Genomic DNA, 13034 nt, shown 5'->3' with positions numbered 1-13034 from the left:
ACCCCAACCCCTGTATATCTCCCCCTGAGACCCCACGGCCGACTCATCACGAATGCGGCCAACGATCGAAAACGCGCCGGAATCCACCGAAAACGGCGAAATTTGGGCCACGAAATGTGGCACAACGGGGCAAGCCCAGCTGTCCACGTCGTGGAGCTCGCGGCGAGCTTCGCGTGCATAGGCTGCTCGCGGCGTGGCTCCACCAGTGCGCAAAGTTACGCCCCCCGGAAGATTCGACGTCCCACCTGTCGCTCCGCTGCTAGAGCATAAAAGGTTAAAGCGCGCATATCTCAGCGGGTGCGATCATACCAGCACTAATGCACCGGATCCCATCAGAACTCCGAAGTTAAGCGTGCTTGGGCGAGAGTAGTACTAGGATGGGTGACCCCCTGGGAAGTCCTCGTGTTGCACCCCTTTTTGCGAAATGCTCCTCCGACCCGTCCAGCTTCCTGCTTTTTCTCGACCGTTCCGCACACCCCAACCCCTGTATATCTCCCCCTGAGACCCCACGGCCGACTCATCACGAATGCGGCCAACGATCGAAAACGCGCCGGAATCCACCGAAAACGGCGAAATTTGGGCCACGAAATGTGGCACAACGGGGCAAGCCCAGCTGTCCACGTCGTGGAGCTCGCGGCGAGCTTCGCGTGCATAGGCTGCTCGCGGCGTGGCTCCACCAGTGCGCAAAGTTACGCCCCCCGGAAGATTCGACGTCCCACCTGTCGCTCCGCTGCTAGAGCATAAAAGGTTAAAGCGCGCATATCTCAGCGGGTGCGATCATACCAGCACTAATGCACCGGATCCCATCAGAACTCCGAAGTTAAGCGTGCTTGGGCGAGAGTAGTACTAGGATGGGTGACCCCCTGGGAAGTCCTCGTGTTGCACCCCTTTTTGCGAAATGCTCCTCCGACCCGTCCAGCTTCCTGCTTTTTCTCGACCGTTCCGCACACCCCAACCCCTGTATATCTCCCCCTGAGACCCCACGGCCGACTCATCACGAATGCGGCCAACGATCGAAAACGCGCCGGAATCCACCGAAAACGGCGAAATTTGGGCCACGAAATGTGGCACAACGGGGCAAGCCCAGCTGTCCACGTCGTGGAGCTCGCGGCGAGCTTCGCGTGCATAGGCTGCTCGCGGCGTGGCTCCACCAGTGCGCAAAGTTACGCCCCCCGGAAGATTCGACGTCCCACCTGTCGCTCCGCTGCTAGAGCATAAAAGGTTAAAGCGCGCATATCTCAGCGGGTGCGATCATACCAGCACTAATGCACCGGATCCCATCAGAACTCCGAAGTCAAGCGTGCTTGGGCGAGAGTAGTACTAGGATGGGTGACCCCCTGGGAAGTCCTCGTGTTGCACCCCTTTTTGCGAAATGCTCCTCCGACCCGTCCAGCTTCCTGCTTTTTCTCGACCGTTCCGCACACCCCAACCCCTGTATATCTCCCCCTGAGACCCCACGGCCGACTCATCACGAATGCGGCCAACGATCGAAAACGCGCCGGAATCCACCGAAAACGGCGAAATTTGGGCCACGAAATGTGGCACAACGGGGCAAGCCCAGCTGTCCACGTCGTGGAGCTCGCGGCGAGCTTCGCGTGCATAGGCTGCTCGCGGCGTGGCTCCACCAGTGCGCAAAGTTACGCCCCCCGGAAGATTCGACGTCCCACCTGTCGCTCCGCTGCTAGAGCATAAAAGGTTAAAGCGCGCATATCTCAGCGGGTGCGATCATACCAGCACTAATGCACCGGATCCCATCAGAACTCCGAAGTTAAGCGTGCTTGGGCGAGAGTAGTACTAGGATGGGTGACCCCCTGGGAAGTCCTCGTGTTGCACCCCTTTTTGCGAAATGCTCCTCCGACCCGTCCAGCTTCCTGCTTTTTCTCGACCGTTCCGCACACCCCAACCCCTGTATATCTCCCCCTGAGACCCCACGGCCGACTCATCACGATTGCGGCCAACGATCGAAAACGCGCCGGAATCCACCGAAAACGGCGAAATTTGGGCCACGAAATGTGGCACAACGGGGCAAGCCCAGCTGTCCACGTCGTGGAGCTCGCGGTGAGCTTCGCGTGCATAGGCTGCTCGCGGCGTGGCTCCACCAGTGCGCAAAGTTACGCCCCCCGGAAGATTCGACGTCCCACCTGTCGCTCCGCTGCTAGAGCATAAAAGGTTAAAGCGCGCATATCTCAGCGGGTGCGATCATACCAGCACTAATGCACCGGATCCCATCAGAACTCCGAAGTTAAGCGTGCTTGGGCGAGAGTAGTACTAGGATGGGTGACCCCCTGGGAAGTCCTCGTGTTGCACCCCTTTTTGCGAAATGCTCCTCCGACCCGTCCAGCTTCCTGCTTTTTCTCGACCGTTTCGCACACCCCAACCCCTGTATATCTCCCCCTGAGACCCCACGGCCGACTCATCACGAATGCGGCCAACGATCGAAAACGCGCCGGAATCCACCGAAAACGGCGAAATTTGGGCCACGAAATGTGGCACAACGGGGCAAGCCCAGCTGTCCACGTCGTGGAGCTCGCGGCGAGCTTCGCGTGCATAGGCTGCTCGCGGCGTGGCTCCACCAGTGCGCAAAGTTACGCCCCCCGGAAGATTCGACGTCCCACCTGTCGCTCCGCTGCTAGAGCATAAAAGGTTAAAGCGCGCATATCTCAGCGGGTGCGATCATACCAGCACTAATGCACCGGATCCCATCAGAACTCCGAAGTTAAGCGTGCTTGGGCGAGAGTAGTACTAGGATGGGTGACCCCCTGGGAAGTCCTCGTGTTGCACCCCTTTTTGCGAAATGCTCCTCCGACCCGTCCAGCTTCCTGCTTTTTCTCGACCGTTCCGCACACCCCAACCCCTGTATATCTCCCCCTGAGACCCCACGGCCGACTCATCACGAATGCGGCCAACGATCGAAAACGCGCCGGAATCCACCGAAAACGGCGAAATTTGGGCCACGAAATGTGGCACAACGGGGCAAGCTCAGCTGTCCACGTCGTGGAGCTCGCGGCGAGCTTCGCGTGCATAGGCTGCTCGCGGCGTGGCTCCACCAGTGCGCAAAGTTACGCCCCCCGGAAGATTCGACGTCCCACCTGTCGCTCCGCTGCTAGAGCATAAAAGGTTAAAGCGCGCATATCTCAGCGGGTGCGATCATACCAGCACTAATGCACCGGATCCCATCAGAATTCCGAAGTTAAGCGTGCTTGGGCGAGAGTAGTACTAGGATGGGTGACCCCCTGGGAAGTCCTCGTGTTGCACCCCTTTTTGCGAAATGCTCCTCCGACCCGTCCAGCTTCCTGCTTTTTCTCGACCGTTCCGCACACCCCAACCCCTGTATATCTCCCCCTGAGACCCCACGGCCGACTCATCACGAATGCGGCCAACGATCGAAAACGCGCCGGAATCCACCGAAAACGGCGAAATTTGGGCCACGAAATGTGGCACAACGGGGCAAGCCCAGCTGTCCACGTCGTGGAGCTCGCGGCGAGCTTCGCGTGCATAGGCTGCTCGCGGCGTGGCTCCACCAGTGCGCAAAGTTACGCCCCCCGGAAGATTCGACGTCCCACCTGTCGCTCCGCTGCTAGAGCATAAAAGGTTAAAGCGCGCATATCTCAGCGGGTGCGATCATACCAGCACTAATGCACCGGATCCCATCAGAATTCCGAAGTTAAGCGTGCTTGGGCGAGAGTAGTACTAGGATGGGTGACCCCCTGGGAAGTCCTCGTGTTGCACCCCTTTTTGCGAAATGCTCCTCCGACCCGTCCAGCTTCCTGCTTTTTCTCGACCGTTCCGCACACCCCAACCCCTGTATATCTCCCCCTGAGACCCCACGGCCGACTCATCACGAATGCGGCCAACGATCGAAAACGCGCCGGAATCCACCGAAAACGGCGAAATTTGGGCCACGAAATGTGGCACAACGGGGCAAGCCCAGCTGTCCACGTCGTGGAGCTCGCGGCGAGCTTCGCGTGCATAGGCTGCTCGCGGCGTGGCTCCACCAGTGCGCAAAGTTACGCCCCCCGGAAGATTCGACGTCCCACCTGTCGCTCCGCTGCTAGAGCATAAAAGGTTAAAGCGCGCATATCTCAGCGGGTGCGATCATACCAGCACTAATGCACCGGATCCCATCAGAACTCCGAAGTTAAGCGTGCTTGGGCGAGAGTAGTACTAGGATGGGTGACCCCCTGGGAAGTCCTCGTGTTGCACCCCTTTTTGCGAAATGCTCCTCCGACCCGTCCAGCTTCCTGCTTTTTCTCGACCGTTCCGCACACCCCAACCCCTGTATATCTCCCCCTGAGACCCCACGGCCGACTCATCACGAATGCGGCCAACGATCGAAAACGCGCCGGAATCCACCGAAAACGGCGAAATTTGGGCCACGAAATGTGGCACAACGGGGCAAGCCCAGCTGTCCACGTCGTGGAGCTCGCGGCGAGCTTCGCGTGCATAGGCTGCTCGCGGCGTGGCTCCACCAGTGCGCAAAGTTACGCCCCCCGGAAGATTCGACGTCCCACCTGTCGCTCCGCTGCTAGAGCATAAAAGGTTAAAGCGCGCATATCTCAGCGGGTGCGATCATACCAGCACTAATGCACCGGATCCCATCAGAACTCCGAAGTTAAGCGTGCTTGGGCGAGAGTAGTACTAGGATGGGTGACCCCCTGGGAAGTCCTCGTGTTGCACCCCTTTTTGTGAAATGCTCCTCCGACCCGTCCAGCTTCCTGCTTTTTCTCGACCGTTCCGCACACCCCAACCCCTGTATATCTCCCCCTGAGACCCCACGGCCGACTCATCACGAATGCGGCCAACGATCGAAAACGCGCCGGAATCCACCGAAAACGGCGAAATTTGGGCCACGAAATGTGGCACAACGGGGCAAGCCCAGCTGTCCACGTCGTGGAGCTCGCGGCGAGCTTCGCGTGCATAGGCTGCTCGCGGCGTGGCTCCACCAGTGCGCAAAGTTACGCCCCCCGGAAGATTCGACGTCCCACCTGTCGCTCCGCTGCTAGAGCATAAAAGGTTAAAGCGCGCATATCTCAGCGGGTGCGATCATACCAGCACTAATGCACCGGATCCCATCAGAACTCCGAAGTTAAGCGTGCTTGGGCGAGAGTAGTACTAGGATGGGTGACCCCCTGGGAAGTCCTCGTGTTGCACCCCTTTTTGCGAAATGCTCCTCCGACCCGTCCAGCTTCCTGCTTTTTCTCGACCGTTCCGCACACCCCAACCCCTGTATATCTCCCCCTGAGACCCCACGGCCGACTCATCACGAATGCGGCCAACGATCGAAAACGCGCCGGAATCCACCGAAAACGGCGAAATTTGGGCCACGAAATGTGGCACAACGGGGCAAGCCCAGCTGTCCACGTCGTGGAGCTCGCGGCGAGCTTCGCGTGCATAGGCTGCTCGCGGCGTGGCTCCACCAGTGCGCAAAGTTACGCCCCCCGGAAGATTCGACGTCCCACCTGTCGCTCCGCTGCTAGAGCATAAAAGGTTAAAGCGCGCATATCTCAGCGGGTGCGATCATACCAGCACTAATGCACCGGATCCCATCAGAACTCCGAAGTTAAGCGTGCTTGGGCGAGAGTAGTACTAGGATGGGTGACCCCCTGGGAAGTCCTCGTGTTGCACCCCTTTTTGCGAAATGCTCCTCCGACCCGTCCAGCTTCCTGCTTTTTCTCGACCGTTCCGCACACCCCAACCCCTGTATATCTCCCCCTGAGACCCCACGGCCGACTCATCACGAATGCGGCCAACGATCGAAAACGCGCCGGAATCCACCGAAAACGGCGAAATTTGGGCCACGAAATGTGGCACAACGGGGCAAGCCCAGCTGTCCACGTCGTGGAGCTCGCGGCGAGCTTCGCGTGCATAGGCTGCTCGCGGCGTGGCTCCACCAGTGCGCAAAGTTACGCCCCCCGGAAGATTCGACGTCCCACCTGTCGCTCCGCTGCTAGAGCATAAAAGGTTAAAGCGCGCATATCTCAGCGGGTGCGATCATACCAGCACTAATGCACCGGATCCCATCAGAACTCCGAAGTTAAGCGTGCTTGGGCGAGAGTAGTACTAGGATGGGTGACCCCCTGGGAAGTCCTCGTGTTGCACCCCTTTTTGCGAAATGCTCCTCCGACCCGTCCAGCTTCCTGCTTTTTCTCGACCGTTCCGCACACCCCAACCCCTGTATATCTCCCCCTGAGACCCCACGGCCGACTCATCACGAATGCGGCCAACGATCGAAAACGCGCCGGAATCCACCGAAAACGGCGAAATTTGGGCCACGAAATGTGGCACAACGGGGCAAGCCCAGCTGTCCACGTCGTGGAGCTCGCGGCGAGCTTCGCGTGCATAGGCTGCTCGCGGCGTGGCTCCACCAGTGCGCAAAGTTACGCCCCCCGGAAGATTCGACGTCCCACCTGTCGCTCCGCTGCTAGAGCATAAAAGGTTAAAGCGCGCATATCTCAGCGGGTGCGATCATACCAGCACTAATGCACCGGATCCCATCAGAACTCCGAAGTGAAGCGTGCTTGGGCGAGAGTAGTACTAGGATGGGTGACCCCCTGGGAAGTCCTCGTGTTGCACCCCTTTTTGCGAAATGCTCCTCCGACCCGTCCAGCTTCCTATTTTTTCTCGACCGTTCCGCACACCCCAACCCCTGTATATCTCCCCCTGAGACCCCACGGCGGACTCATCACGAATGCGGCCAACGATCGAAAACGCGCCGGAATCCACCGAAAACGGCGAAATTTGGGCCACGAAATGTGGCACAACGGGGCAAGCCCAGCTGTCCACGTCGTGGAGCTCGCGGCGAGCTTCGCGTGCATAGGCTGCTCGCGGCGTGGCTCCACCAGTGCGCAAAGTTACGCCCCCCGGAAGATTCGACGTCCCACCTGTCGCTCCGCTGCTAGAGCATAAAAGGTTAAAGCGCGCATATCTCAGCGGGTGCGATCATACCAGCACTAATGCACCGGATCCCATCAGAACTCCGAAGTTAAGCGTGCTTGGGCGAGAGTAGTACTAGGATGGGTGACCCCCTGGGAAGTCCTCGTGTTGCACCCCTTTTTGTGAAATGCTCCTCCGACCCGTCCAGCTTCCTGCTTTTTCTCGACCGTTCCGCACACCCCAACCCCTGTATATCTCCCCCTGAGACCCCACGGCCGACTCATCACGAATGCGGCCAACGATCGAAAACGCGCCGGAATCCACCGAAAACGGCGAAATTTGGGCCACGAAATGTGGCACAACGGGGCAAGCCCAGCTGTCCACGTCGTGGAGCTCGCGGCGAGCTTCGCGTGCATAGGCTGCTCGCGGCGTGGCTCCACCAGTGCGCAAAGTTACGCCCCCCGGAAGATTCGACGTCCCACCTGTCGCTCCGCTGCTAGAGCATAAAAGGTTAAAGCGCGCATATCTCAGCGGGTGCGATCATACCAGCACTAATGCACCGGATCCCATCAGAACTCCGAAGTTAAGCGTGCTTGGGCGAGAGTAGTACTAGGATGGGTGACCCCCTGGGAAGTCCTCGTGTTGCACCCCTTTTTGCGAAATGCTCCTCCGACCCGTCCAGCTTCCTGCTTTTTCTCGACCGTTCCGCACACCCCAACCCCTGTATATCTCCCCCTGAGACCCCACGGCCGACTCATCACGAATGCGGCCAACGATCGAAAACGCGCCGGAATCCACCGAAAACGGCGAAATTTGGGCCACGAAATGTGGCACAACGGGGCAAGCCCAGCTGTCCACGTCGTGGAGCTCGCGGCGAGCTTCGCGTGCATAGGCTGCTCGCGGCGTGGCTCCACCAGTGCGCAAAGTTACGCCCCCCGGAAGATTCGACGTCCCACCTGTCGCTCCGCTGCTAGAGCATAAAAGGTTAAAGCGCGCATATCTCAGCGGGTGCGATCATACCAGCACTAATGCACCGGATCCCATCAGAACTCCGAAGTTAAGCGTGCTTGGGCGAGAGTAGTACTAGGATGGGTGACCCCCTGGGAAGTCCTCGTGTTGCACCCCTTTTTGCGAAATGCTCCTCCGACCCGTCCAGCTTCCTGCTTTTTCTCGACCGTTCCGCACACCCCAACCCCTGTATATCTCCCCCTGAGACCCCACGGCCGACTCATCACGAATGCGGCCAACGATCGAAAACGCGCCGGAATCCACCGAAAACGGCGAAATTTGGGCCACGAAATGTGGCACAACGGGGCAAGCCCAGCTGTCCACGTCGTGGAGCTCGCGGCGAGCTTCGCGTGCATAGGCTGCTCGCGGCGTGGCTCCACCAGTGCGCAAAGTTACGCCCCCCGGAAGATTCGACGTCCCACCTGTCGCTCCGCTGCTAGAGCATAAAAGGTTAAAGCGCGCATATCTCAGCGGGTGCGATCATACCAGCACTAATGCACCGGATCCCATCAGAACTCCGAAGTTAAGCGTGCTTGGGCGAGAGTAGTACTAGGATGGGTGACCCCCTGGGAAGTCCTCGTGTTGCACCCCTTTTTGCGAAATGCTCCTCCGACCCGTCCAGCTTCCTGCTTTTTCTCGACCGTTCCGCACACCCCAACCCCTGTATATCTCCCCCTGAGACCCCACGGCCGACTCATCACGAATGCGGCCAACGATCGAAAACGCGCCGGAATCCACCGAAAACGGCGAAATTTGGGCCACGAAATGTGGCACAACGGGGCAAGCCCAGCTGTCCACGTCGTGGAGCTCGCGGCGAGCTTCGCGTGCATAGGCTGCTCGCGGCGTGGCTCCACCAGTGCGCAAAGTTACGCCCCCCGGAAGATTCGACGTCCCACCTGTCGCTCCGCTGCTAGAGCATAAAAGGTTAAAGCGCGCATATCTCAGCGGGTGCGATCATACCAGCACTAATGCACCGGATCCCATCAGAACTCCGAAGTGAAGCGTGCTTGGGCGAGAGTAGTACTAGGATGGGTGACCCCCTGGGAAGTCCTCGTGTTGCACCCCTTTTTGCGAAATGCTCCTCCGACCCGTCCAGCTTCCTATTTTTTCTCGACCGTTCCGCACACCCCAACCCCTGTATATCTCCCCCTGAGACCCCACGGCGGACTCATCACGAATGCGGCCAACGATCGAAAACGCGCCGGAATCCACCGAAAACGGCGAAATTTGGGCCACGAAATGTGGCACAACGGGGCAAGCCCAGCTGTCCACGTCGTGGAGCTCGCGGCGAGCTTCGCGTGCATAGGCTGCTCGCGGCGTGGCTCCACCAGTGCGCAAAGTTACGCCCCCCGGAAGATTCGACGTCCCACCTGTCGCTCCGCTGCAAGAGCATAAAAGGTTAAAGCTCGCATATCTCAGCGGGTGCGATCATACCAGCACTAATGCACCGGATCCCATCAGAACTTCGAAGTTAAGCGTGCTTGGGCGAGAGTAGTACTAGGATGGGTGACCCCCTGGGAAGTCCTCGTGTTGCACCCCTTTTTGCGAAATGCTCCTCCGACCCGTCCAGCTCCCTGCTTTTTCTCGACCGTTCCGCACACCCCAACCCCTGTATATCTCCCCCTGAGACCCCACGGCCGACTCATCACGAATGCGGCCAACGATCGAAAACGCTCCGGAATCCACCGAAAACGGCGAAATTTGGGCCACGAAATGTGGCACAACGGGGCAAGCCCAGCTGTCCACGTCGTGGAGCTCGCGGCGAGCTTCGCGTGCATAGGCTGCTCGCGGCGTGGCTCCACCAGTGCGCAAAGTTACGCCCCCCGGAAGATTCGACGTCCCACCTGTCGCTCCGCTGCTAGAGCATGAAAGGTTAAAGCGCGCATATCTCAGCGGGTGCGATCATACCAGCACTAATGCACCGGATCCCATCAGAACTCCGAAGTTAAGCGTGCTTGGGCGAGAGTAGTACTAGGATGGGTGACCCCCTGGGAAGTCCTCGTGTTGCACCCCTTTTTGCGAAATGCTCCTCCGACCCGTCCAGCTTCCTGCTTTTTCTCGACCGTTCCGCACACCCCAACCCCTGTATATCTCCCCCTGAGACCCCACGGCCGACTCATCACGAATGCGGCCAACGATCGAAAACGCGCCGGAATCCACCGAAAACGGCGAAATTTGGGCCACGAAATGTGGCACAAGGGGGCAAGCCCAGCTGTCCACGTCGTGGAGCTCGCGGCGAGCTTCGCGTGCATAGGCTGCTCGCGGCGTGGCTCCACCAGTGCGCAAAGTTACGCCCCCCGGAAGATTCGACGTCCCACCTGTCGCTCCGCTGCTAGAGCATAAAAGGTTAAAGCGCGCATATCTCAGCGGGTGCGATCATACCAGCACTAATGCACCGGATCCCATCAGAACTCCGAAGCTAAGCGTGCTTGGGCGAGAGTAGTACTAGGATGGGTGACCCCCTGGGAAGTCCTCGTGTTGCACCCCTTTTTGCGAAATGCTCCTCCGACCCGTCCAGCTTCCTGCTTTTTCTCGACCGTTCCGCACACCCCAACCCCTGTATATCTCCCCCTGAGACCCCACGGCCGACTCATCACGAATGCGGCCAACGATCGAAAACGCGCCGGAATCCACCGAAAACAGCGAAATTTGGGCCACGAAATGTGGCACAACGGGGCAAGCCCAGCTGTCCACGTCGTGGAGCTCGCGGCGAGCTTTGCGTGCATAGGCTGCTCGCGGCGTGGCTCCACCAGTGCGCAAAGTTACGCCCCCCGGAAGATTCGACGTCCCACCTGTCGCTCCGCTGCTAGAGCATAAAAGGTTAAAGCGCGCATATCTCAGCGGGTGCGATCATACCAGCACTAATGCACCGGATCCCATCAGAACTCCGAAGTTAAGCGTGCTTGGGCGAGAGTAGTACTAGGATGGGTGACCCCCTGGGAAGTCCTCGTGTTGCACCCCTTTTTGCGAAATGCTCCTCCGACCCGTCCAGCTTCCTGCTTTTTCTCGACCGTTCCGCACACCCCAACCCCTGTATATCTCCCCCTGAGACCCCACGGCCGACTCATCACGAATGCGGCCAACGATCGAAAACGCACCGGAATCCACCGAAAACGGCAAAATTTGGGCCACGAAATGGGGCACAACGGGGCAAGCCCAGCTGTCCACGTCGTGGAACTCGCGGCGAGCTTCGCGTGCATAGGCTGCTCGCGGCGTGGCTCCACCAGTGCGCAAAGTTACGCCCCCCGGAAGATTCGACGTCCCACCTGTCGCTCCGCTGCTAGAGCATAAAAGGTTAAAGCGCGCATATCTCAGCGGGTGCGATCATACCAGCACTAATGCACCGGATCCCATCAGAACTCCGAAGTTAAGCGTGCTTGGGCGAGAGTAGTACTAGGATGGGTGACCCCCTGGGAAGTCCTCGTGTTGCACCCCTTTTTGCGAAATGCTCCTCCGACCCGTCCAGCTTCCTATTTTTTCTCGACCGTTCCGCACACCCCAACCCCTGTATATCTCCCCCTGAGACCCCACGGCGGACTCATCACGAATGCGGCCAACGATCGAAAACGCGCCGGAATCCACCGAAAACGGCGAAATTTGGGCCACGAAATGTGGCACAACGGGGCAAGCCCAGCTGTCCACGTCGTGGAGCTCGCGGCGAGCTTCGCGTGCATAGGCTGCTCGCGGCGTGGCTCCACCAGTGCGCAAAGTTACGCCTCCCGGAAGATTCGACGTCCCACCTGTCGCTCCGCTGCTAGAGCATAAAAGGTTAAAGCGCGCATATCTCAGCGGGTGCGATCATACCAGCACTAATGCACCGGATCCCATCAGAACTCCGAAGTTAAGCGTGCTTGGGCGAGAGTAGTACTAGGATGGGTGACCCCCTGGGAAGTCCTCGTGTTGCACCCCTTTTTGCGAAATGCTCCTCCGACCCGTCCAGCTCCCTGCTTTTTCTCGACCGTTCCGCACACCCCAACCCCTGTATATCTCCCCCTGAGACCCCACGGCCGACTCATCACGAATGCGGCCAACGATCGAAAACGCTCCGGAATCCACCGAAAACGGCGAAATTTGGGCCACGAAATGTGGCACAACGGGGCAAGCCCAGCTGTCCACGTCGTGGAGCTCGCGGCGAGCTTCGCGTGCATAGGCTGCTCGCGGCGTGGCTCCACCAGTGCGCAAAGTTACGCCCCCCGGAAGATTCGACGTCCCACCTGTCGCTCCGCTGCTAGAGCATGAAAGGTTAAAGCGCGCATATCTCAGCGGGTGCGATCATACCAGCACTAATGCACCGGATCCCATCAGAACTCCGAAGTTAAGCGTGCTTGGGCGAGAGTAGTACTAGGATGGGTGACCCCCTGGGAAGTCCTCGTGTTGCACCCCTTTTTGCGAAATGCTCCTCCGACCCGTCCAGCTTCCTGCTTTTTCTCGACCGTTCCGCACACCCCAACCCCTGTATATCTCCCCCTGAGACCCCACGGCCGACTCATCACGAATGCGGCCAATGATCGAAAACGCGCCGGAATCCACCGAAAACGGCGAAATTTGGGCCACGAAATGTGGCACAAGGGGGCAAGCCCAGCTGTCCACGTCGTGGAGCTCGCGGCGAGCTTCGCGTGCATAGGCTGCTCGCGGCGTGGCTCCACCAGTGCGCAAAGTTACGCCCCCCGGAAGATTCGACGTCCCACCTGTCGCTCCGCTGCTAGAGCATAAAAGGTTAAAGCGCGCATATCTCAGCGGGTGCGATCATACCAGCACTAATGCACCGGATCCCATCAGAACTCCGAAGCTAAGCGTGCTTGGGCGAGAGTAGTACTAGGATGGGTGACCCCCTGGGAAGTCCTCGTGTTGCACCCCTTTTTGCGAAATGCTCCTCCGACCCGTCCAGCTTCCTATTTTTTCTCGACCGTTCCGCACACCCCAACCCCTGTATATCTCCCCCTGAGACCCCACGGCGGACTCATCACGAATGCGGCCAACGATCGAAAACGCGCCGGAATCCACCGAAAATGGCGAAATTTGGGCCACGAAATGTGGCACAACGGGGCAAGCCCAGCTGTCCACGTCGTGGAGCTCGCGGCGAGCTTCGCGTGCATAGGCTGCTCGCGGCGTGGCTCCACCAGTGCGCAAAGTTACGCCCCCCGGAAGATTCG

The 13034-nt window shown here is 59.2% G+C and overlaps 27 non-coding genes across 27 annotated transcripts; all 27 read left to right on the top strand.

The window, feature by feature from the left end:
• The first annotated feature begins 295 nt into the window (after positions 1-295).
• LOC148786504 (5S ribosomal RNA) lies at positions 296-414 on the top strand. The gene has a single exon (XR_016062666.1). It is a non-coding gene; the product is annotated as a 5S ribosomal RNA (ribosomal RNA).
• A 355-nt stretch (positions 415-769) lies between these two features.
• LOC148786503 (5S ribosomal RNA) lies at positions 770-888 on the top strand. The gene has a single exon (XR_016062665.1). It is a non-coding gene; the product is annotated as a 5S ribosomal RNA (ribosomal RNA).
• Positions 889-1243: 355 nt separating this feature from the next.
• LOC148786502 (5S ribosomal RNA) lies at positions 1244-1362 on the top strand. Its single transcript, XR_016068337.1, has one exon. It is a non-coding gene; the product is annotated as a 5S ribosomal RNA (ribosomal RNA).
• A 355-nt stretch (positions 1363-1717) lies between these two features.
• LOC148786501 (5S ribosomal RNA) lies at positions 1718-1836 on the top strand. Its single transcript, XR_016062664.1, has one exon. It is a non-coding gene; the product is annotated as a 5S ribosomal RNA (ribosomal RNA).
• A 355-nt stretch (positions 1837-2191) lies between these two features.
• On the top strand, positions 2192-2310 carry LOC148786500 (5S ribosomal RNA). The gene has a single exon (XR_016062663.1). It is a non-coding gene; the product is annotated as a 5S ribosomal RNA (ribosomal RNA).
• A 355-nt stretch (positions 2311-2665) lies between these two features.
• Positions 2666-2784, top strand: LOC148786499 (5S ribosomal RNA). The gene has a single exon (XR_016062662.1). It is a non-coding gene; the product is annotated as a 5S ribosomal RNA (ribosomal RNA).
• Positions 2785-3139: 355 nt separating this feature from the next.
• LOC148786498 (5S ribosomal RNA) lies at positions 3140-3258 on the top strand. Its single transcript, XR_016061850.1, has one exon. It is a non-coding gene; the product is annotated as a 5S ribosomal RNA (ribosomal RNA).
• A 355-nt stretch (positions 3259-3613) lies between these two features.
• Positions 3614-3732, top strand: LOC148786497 (5S ribosomal RNA). Its single transcript, XR_016061849.1, has one exon. It is a non-coding gene; the product is annotated as a 5S ribosomal RNA (ribosomal RNA).
• Positions 3733-4087: 355 nt separating this feature from the next.
• On the top strand, positions 4088-4206 carry LOC148786496 (5S ribosomal RNA). The gene has a single exon (XR_016062661.1). It is a non-coding gene; the product is annotated as a 5S ribosomal RNA (ribosomal RNA).
• A 355-nt stretch (positions 4207-4561) lies between these two features.
• Positions 4562-4680, top strand: LOC148786495 (5S ribosomal RNA). The gene has a single exon (XR_016062659.1). It is a non-coding gene; the product is annotated as a 5S ribosomal RNA (ribosomal RNA).
• A 355-nt stretch (positions 4681-5035) lies between these two features.
• LOC148786494 (5S ribosomal RNA) lies at positions 5036-5154 on the top strand. Its single transcript, XR_016062658.1, has one exon. It is a non-coding gene; the product is annotated as a 5S ribosomal RNA (ribosomal RNA).
• A 355-nt stretch (positions 5155-5509) lies between these two features.
• LOC148786493 (5S ribosomal RNA) lies at positions 5510-5628 on the top strand. Its single transcript, XR_016062657.1, has one exon. It is a non-coding gene; the product is annotated as a 5S ribosomal RNA (ribosomal RNA).
• A 355-nt stretch (positions 5629-5983) lies between these two features.
• Positions 5984-6102, top strand: LOC148786492 (5S ribosomal RNA). The gene has a single exon (XR_016062656.1). It is a non-coding gene; the product is annotated as a 5S ribosomal RNA (ribosomal RNA).
• Positions 6103-6457: 355 nt separating this feature from the next.
• Positions 6458-6576, top strand: LOC148786491 (5S ribosomal RNA). Its single transcript, XR_016068265.1, has one exon. It is a non-coding gene; the product is annotated as a 5S ribosomal RNA (ribosomal RNA).
• Positions 6577-6931: 355 nt separating this feature from the next.
• On the top strand, positions 6932-7050 carry LOC148786490 (5S ribosomal RNA). The gene has a single exon (XR_016062654.1). It is a non-coding gene; the product is annotated as a 5S ribosomal RNA (ribosomal RNA).
• A 355-nt stretch (positions 7051-7405) lies between these two features.
• Positions 7406-7524, top strand: LOC148786489 (5S ribosomal RNA). Its single transcript, XR_016062653.1, has one exon. It is a non-coding gene; the product is annotated as a 5S ribosomal RNA (ribosomal RNA).
• Positions 7525-7879: 355 nt separating this feature from the next.
• On the top strand, positions 7880-7998 carry LOC148786488 (5S ribosomal RNA). The gene has a single exon (XR_016062652.1). It is a non-coding gene; the product is annotated as a 5S ribosomal RNA (ribosomal RNA).
• Positions 7999-8353: 355 nt separating this feature from the next.
• Positions 8354-8472, top strand: LOC148786487 (5S ribosomal RNA). Its single transcript, XR_016062651.1, has one exon. It is a non-coding gene; the product is annotated as a 5S ribosomal RNA (ribosomal RNA).
• Positions 8473-8827: 355 nt separating this feature from the next.
• Positions 8828-8946, top strand: LOC148786486 (5S ribosomal RNA). Its single transcript, XR_016068264.1, has one exon. It is a non-coding gene; the product is annotated as a 5S ribosomal RNA (ribosomal RNA).
• Positions 8947-9301: 355 nt separating this feature from the next.
• Positions 9302-9420, top strand: LOC148786485 (5S ribosomal RNA). Its single transcript, XR_016061824.1, has one exon. It is a non-coding gene; the product is annotated as a 5S ribosomal RNA (ribosomal RNA).
• A 355-nt stretch (positions 9421-9775) lies between these two features.
• Positions 9776-9894, top strand: LOC148786484 (5S ribosomal RNA). The gene has a single exon (XR_016062650.1). It is a non-coding gene; the product is annotated as a 5S ribosomal RNA (ribosomal RNA).
• Positions 9895-10249: 355 nt separating this feature from the next.
• LOC148786483 (5S ribosomal RNA) lies at positions 10250-10368 on the top strand. The gene has a single exon (XR_016068067.1). It is a non-coding gene; the product is annotated as a 5S ribosomal RNA (ribosomal RNA).
• Positions 10369-10723: 355 nt separating this feature from the next.
• On the top strand, positions 10724-10842 carry LOC148786482 (5S ribosomal RNA). Its single transcript, XR_016062649.1, has one exon. It is a non-coding gene; the product is annotated as a 5S ribosomal RNA (ribosomal RNA).
• A 355-nt stretch (positions 10843-11197) lies between these two features.
• Positions 11198-11316, top strand: LOC148786481 (5S ribosomal RNA). Its single transcript, XR_016062647.1, has one exon. It is a non-coding gene; the product is annotated as a 5S ribosomal RNA (ribosomal RNA).
• A 355-nt stretch (positions 11317-11671) lies between these two features.
• On the top strand, positions 11672-11790 carry LOC148786480 (5S ribosomal RNA). The gene has a single exon (XR_016062646.1). It is a non-coding gene; the product is annotated as a 5S ribosomal RNA (ribosomal RNA).
• Positions 11791-12145: 355 nt separating this feature from the next.
• LOC148786479 (5S ribosomal RNA) lies at positions 12146-12264 on the top strand. The gene has a single exon (XR_016062645.1). It is a non-coding gene; the product is annotated as a 5S ribosomal RNA (ribosomal RNA).
• Positions 12265-12619: 355 nt separating this feature from the next.
• On the top strand, positions 12620-12738 carry LOC148786478 (5S ribosomal RNA). The gene has a single exon (XR_016068066.1). It is a non-coding gene; the product is annotated as a 5S ribosomal RNA (ribosomal RNA).
• Positions 12739-13034: the final 296 nt, after the last annotated feature.

The sequence above is a fragment of the Sesamum indicum genome, linkage group LG10 (genome assembly GCF_026168435.1).
Source record: "Sesamum indicum cultivar Baizhima isolate 11 linkage group LG10, ASM2616843v1, whole genome shotgun sequence".
NCBI classification, from domain to species: domain Eukaryota; kingdom Viridiplantae; phylum Streptophyta; class Magnoliopsida; order Lamiales; family Pedaliaceae; genus Sesamum; species Sesamum indicum.
The sequence above is the reverse complement of the archived record's forward strand: the minus strand, read 5'-3'. Positions and strand labels throughout refer to the sequence as shown.